We start from the raw sequence: 5,979 nt of genomic DNA, 5'->3' as shown, positions 1-5,979 counted from the left end.
AAGATGCTCCAAGAATAGCAGATCTATGAGTGCACAAGTTATCATGATGTGATCCGTTGAGAGCTTGTAGATCGGCTACTTTTGAACGGACAAAAGTATAAATTAAAGGGTTAAGATTGTAATAATCAGATTTTACGCACAGTAACTTGCAACTGAACCCATTTTGGGCGGGAACCCCTTTTGGTGTTAGCATCATGTTATGCTTTAGCCATTGAAAAATAGCAGCTCTACAAGCTCATAGCGCGGCACCGAGTGCCGCGCTATGAGCTTGTAGAGCTGCTATTTTTGAAAAATCGAAGTACGACTGACATAGAAAAGAAAGCTTTTTCAGAAAACTGTCAGGATTTAGAAGACATTTTTAGAATCTGATCTCAGGTCAAAATGGGTTAACTTCTACAGTGTTTGTATGTGTAGTGTTCAACATATTGAAGGTTTGGGTCATTCAGCAACGCTTGCCAGCGTGCTTCTCCAGTCTAGTGAGATGGCAGAGTTGCTGTTCCATGAGCTGTTCCAGGTGAGCCACCTGTTGGAAGATCACACACGAAAACATTAAACAGGGAAACACTGTTGTTTAAAAGTCCCTATTAATAAGATGAGGATGCTCTGACCTTGGTCTTCAGCTCCAAACAGCAGCAGACGGGCCCGCCAGCGCCACCTATAGGGGCCAACGTATCAACAATATCAACTAAACCGTGTGCTCAATTCAACACATTCACCATCAGTATTCTTACCGTCCACATTAGGGGTGTAACGATATAGGAACTGCATCGAAAAATCCATTTTAATTTCAAGAATCGAAATGAAAACAGCAACGTTGACTTTGTATCGCATCGTATCGTTTTGCAATGCAAATAATCGATTGTATCAATACTATGTTTTTGTGGTATTTAGCAATTTTAAGAAGAAAAAATAAAAAGAGTGGGTTTAATTACAATAATGTCTATGTATTTTCCAGATAATCAATGTGTTTATTTATTTCCAAATTCATACATTTTCCCTTAAAAATCAACACTATCCACATGTTTCAAGCAGATTTAATTTCTTTGCTAAATAGTTACTGTATCGATTTCAAATCATCGTATCGTATCTCCATAATGAACCAATGTCGTCCATGTATCGTATCGTCAACCATGTATCGTATCTCCATAATGAACCAATGTCGTCCATGTATCGTATCGTCAACCATGTATCGTATCTCCATAATGAACCAATGTCGTCCATGTATCATATCGTCAACCATGTATCGTATCTCCATAATGAACCAATGTCGTCCATGTATCGTATCGTCAACCATGTATCGTATCTCCATAATGAACCAATGTCGTCCATGTATCGTATCGTCAACCATGTATCGTATCTCCATAATGAACCAATGTCGTCCATGTATCGTATCGTCAACCATGTATGGTATCTCCATAATGAACCAATGTCGTCCATGTATCGTATCGTCAACCATGTATCGTATCTCCATAATGAACCAATGTCGTCCATGTATCGTATCGTCAACCATGTATCGTATCTCCATAATGAACCAATGTCGTCCATGTATCGTATCGTCAACCATGTATCGTATCTCCATAATGAACCAATGTCGTCCATGTATCGTATCTCCATAATGAACCAATGTCGTCCATGTATCGTATTGTCAACCGTGTATGGTATCTCCATAATGAACCAATGTCGTCCATGTATCGTATCGTCAACCATGTATCGTATCTCCATAATGAACCAATGTCGTCCATGTATCGTATCGTCAACCATGTATCGTATCTCCATAATGAACCAATGTCGTCCATGTATCGTATCGTCAACCATGTATCGTATCTCCATAATGAACCAATGTCGTCCATGTATCGTATCGTCAACCATGTATCGTATCTCCATAATGAACCAATGTCGCCCATGTATCGTATCGTCAACCATGTATCGTATCTCCATAATGAACCAATGTCGTCCATGTATCGTATCGTCAACCATGTATCGCGATGTATCGTATCACTGTTAAAATGTATCGTTACAACCAGGGCTCGACAGTGCGACTAGGTACTCGCATTTGCGAGTTAAAATATCACCGTGCGAGTTGTCAAATTCACTTTGTAGCACCCGTGCGACTACAGAATTTGACCGTTCAATCGTGATAAAGACAAGGCTCTACAGCAAGTGCACAGTCTATAGTCGCGGTTCTATACCTACATTTATATTTATATAGTACGGCGGTGTCGTTCGCCAAAAAGAACAGATCTACAAGCTAACAACGTGTCGAGACTCAATGCGGCGTTCATTTGAAGATCTGTCCCTTTTGCTCCCACCGCCCCGCCCCTCCATGTGTTGCTGCTCAGTACTTCTCTTCCCTGTCAGCAGCGAACGCAGCAGGATAGCACAGAAGGAGTTGCTAGGACCCCGACACGTTGAATACTAAAGTTATTTGGAAAGTTTAATGTTCAAACATCACTCGATAACTTTTAACCAAACGTGGGTGAAACAGCGTGCTGCCGTGCACGCAAAGAGTGCACGTGTGCACGGATTCTACCAAAACAACCATCGCTCAGCACCTCGCTTACAAAATCGTGTGCGCAGCGCAAATGATAATACGAATGACCGACTTGGCTGGGTACATATTAGTCAGTAGCCTGCATAACGAGCGACGGAAAAGGCAAAGATATATATACGATGGTCTGAACTGAAGCAGTCAAAGACGAGGAGAATGTTACAATACTAATTCACCATGGAGTAGCCTGCGCCCTGCACCGAATCTCACACGATAGAACAGCAGGATAAAAACGGATAGAAAGTCTGTCTGTCCATCCATCCATATATGAGCAACATAAAATGAATTGATTATCCATCTATCTATTTGCATAAAAAACTAATAGACTATCAGCATAAAAACAAATTGATTATATAGATGATATAAAAACAAACAAATCCAGATGAATATCAATATTGTGATCATTTCTGAAAGACTTTTCATATTGCCCGCCCCCTACCTCATATCACTGTATGAAGTACTGAAGTGAGGGGCGCTCTTATCATCATACATCATCATGAATCATCTCATATTGGCCAATCAGAATGTCTGTTGCTTGTGATTGGTTAGCTGATTTGCTCGTTTACATGACATACATTGTCCTTTCAATGTCAATGGCGTTTAATGTTTTGATGTTTAATTTACGTCATATTTAGCGGAATTTTGACCTAATTTCTCCTTTCATTGTCAAGATATTGAGACGTGTGGGGACTACAGCTGTATATAGGATAAACACATTATTTGATAACTTTTCATCGTGCTCCTAAAATAATTTGTGTGCTACTAGATTTTTCAACTTAGTCGCACACGTGCTACTTGGAAAAATGCTAAGCGTCGAGCCCTGGTTACAACCCCCTATTCCACATACAGGTATATACAAATGTACAATTCTTGGGTTTTCAGCTCGCAGCGTGACGCATTTTGAGCTTGTAGATCGTTTATTTTTGCTACAAGAGTAATATATGGCCCTAGGGAGTGAGTGTGGAAATATAGTGGCCCTCTCCATCGTCAAAGTTGCCCACCCCTGTTTTAGAGTTACACACACCTTTACTCTGTGTAGGACGGCTGCCCTGGGGCGTCATTCTGTTTTAGAGTTACCTTTACTCTGTGTAGGACGGCTGCCCTGGGGCGTCATTCTGTTTTAGAGTTACCTTTACTCTGTGTAGGACGGCTGCCCTGGGGCGTCATTCTGTTTTAGAGTTACCTTTACTCTGTGTAGGACGGCTGCCCTGGGGCGTCATTCTGTTTTAGAGTTACCTTTACTCTCTGTAGGACGGCTGCCCTGGGCTGTCATTCTGTTTTAGAGTTACCTTTACTCTGTGTAGGACGGCTGCCCTGGGGCGTCATTCTGTTTTAGAGTTACCTTTACTCTGTGTAGGACGGCTGCCCTGGGGCGTCATTCTGTTTTAGAGTTACCTTTACTCTGTGTAGGACGGCTGCCCTGGGGCGTCATTCTGTTTTAGAGTTACCTTTACTCTGTGTAGGACGGCTGCCCTGGGGCGTCATTCTGTTTTAGAGTTACCTTTACTCTGTGTAGGACGGCTGCCCTGGGCCGTCATTCTGTTTTAGAGTTACCTTTACGCTCTGTAGGACGGCTGCCCTGGGGCGTCATTCTGTTTTAGAGTTACCTTTACTCTGTGTAGGACGGCTGCCCTGGGGCGTCATTCTGTTTTAGAGTTACCTTTACTCTGTGTAGGACGGCTGCCCTGGGCCGTCATTCTGTTTTAGAGTTACCTTTACTCTCTGTAGGACGGCTGCCCTGGGGCGTCATTCTGTTTTAGAGTTACCTTTACTCTGTGTAGGACGGCTGCCCTGGGGCGTCATTCTGTTTTAGAGTTACCTTTACTCTGTGTAGGACGGCTGCCCTGGGGGCGTCATTCTGTTTTAGAGTTACCTTTACTCTGTGTAGGACGGCTGCCCTGGGGGCGTCATTCTGTTTTAGAGTTACCTTTACTCTCTGTAGGACGGCTGCCCTGGGGCGTCATTCTGTTTTAGAGTTACCTTTACTCTCTGTAGGACGGCTGCCCTGGGCTGTCATTCGCTGAGTTGTCTCCTGTGCAGAATCTCCTTGAAAATCACACAAAACAAATCTCACTTAATATAAATATTTACACACCGTTTTCAGTTCTGACTTTTAGGTGAATAATAGAGTTTGTGAAGGAGTAGTAATGGTGTAGTATGTAGTAATGGTGTGAAGGAGTAGTAATGGTGAAAGCATTTGAAGATTCATAACAAATTACAATACTGTTTTCTTACCCCTTTTTTTTTCTTTTTTTTAACCAAAATACGTTCTTATGTAAAATCATCCATTTCCTGCGCTTGGTTACAAATAATTATTCTAGATCAACTGTTGCAAACGTGAAGCGAGGAACGACAGGTCTCCTCCAGGTCTGCTCTAGAGCGGCGCAAAAACGTAAGTCTCATTGAAAATGAACTATAGGCGTTTTATCACTCCCCGTTTTATCACTCCCCGTTTTATCACTCCCCGTTTTATCAAGGCCTTTATACTGCAAAACCAACGGCTTGTACACATAAAGAACACTTTATGTGTACACTCGTGCACACTAGGCCTTTCACTTCTAGTCATTTTTACTAGTTGACTAGTTGCCTAGTTTACTAGTCGACTAGTTGTTTAACTACCTTTATCAATTAGTCAACTAGTACCAACAAGGTGGATTTACTAGTCAACTAGGAAACTAGTCGACTAGTTGCTTAATGCCCTAGTAGTACGCACGCACGCACGCACGCACGCACGCACGCACACGCACACGCACACACAGACGCACACACACACACACACACACACACACACACACACACACACACACACACACACACACACACACACACACACACACACACACACAACTAATGAGTCTTTGTGAGGTGACGCCACCATAATTGTGACCCACCGTGAATGAGAGTCATTGGATTATACACTTGGAAAAGCACACTAAGATTGTACACTCTCAGAGTTACAGGACCATAAGGGTCCATTTGGTTCCAAACTATCATTTAGCTGGGGACCCCCTGGAACTCCCTCAAGGACCCCTGGGGGTCCTTGAGGGAGTTCCAGGGGGTCCCCGGACCCCACTTTGGGAACCACTGCTCTAGTCAACACTGAAGCACACACTCACACTTAGAACTACTGACCACTTAGAACTACTGACCGCTTAGAACTACTGACCACTTAGAACTACTGACCACTTAGAACTACTGACCGCTTAGAACTACTGACCACTTAGAACTACTGACCGCTTAGAACTACTGACCGCTTAGAACTACTGACCGCTTAGAACTACTGACCGCTTAGAACTACTGACCGCTTAGAACTATACTGACCGCTTAGAACTACTGACCGCTTAGAACTACTGACCGCTTAGAACAACTGACCGCTTAGAACTACTGACTGACCTGGTGGTGGTGATGTCACTTCAGGGGGCGGGGCTGCA

General features: G+C 43.1%; 1 long non-coding RNA gene across 1 annotated transcript; it reads right to left on the bottom strand.

Moving 5' to 3' along the window:
• Positions 1-378: 378 nt before the first annotated feature.
• Positions 379-3,805, bottom strand: LOC306942074. Its single transcript, XR_013792235.1, has 3 exons — positions 3,785-3,805; positions 609-655; positions 379-523 (listed from the first exon to the last, which is right to left on the bottom strand). It is a non-coding gene; the product is annotated as an uncharacterized lncRNA (long non-coding RNA).
• Positions 3,806-5,979: the final 2,174 nt, after the last annotated feature.

Source organism: Electrona antarctica, assembly GCF_951216825.1.
Source record: "Electrona antarctica genome assembly, chromosome: 18".
In the NCBI taxonomy this organism is placed as follows: Eukaryota; Metazoa; Chordata; class Actinopteri; order Myctophiformes; family Myctophidae; genus Electrona; species Electrona antarctica.
This window is presented reverse-complemented; position numbering and strand designations above follow the sequence as displayed.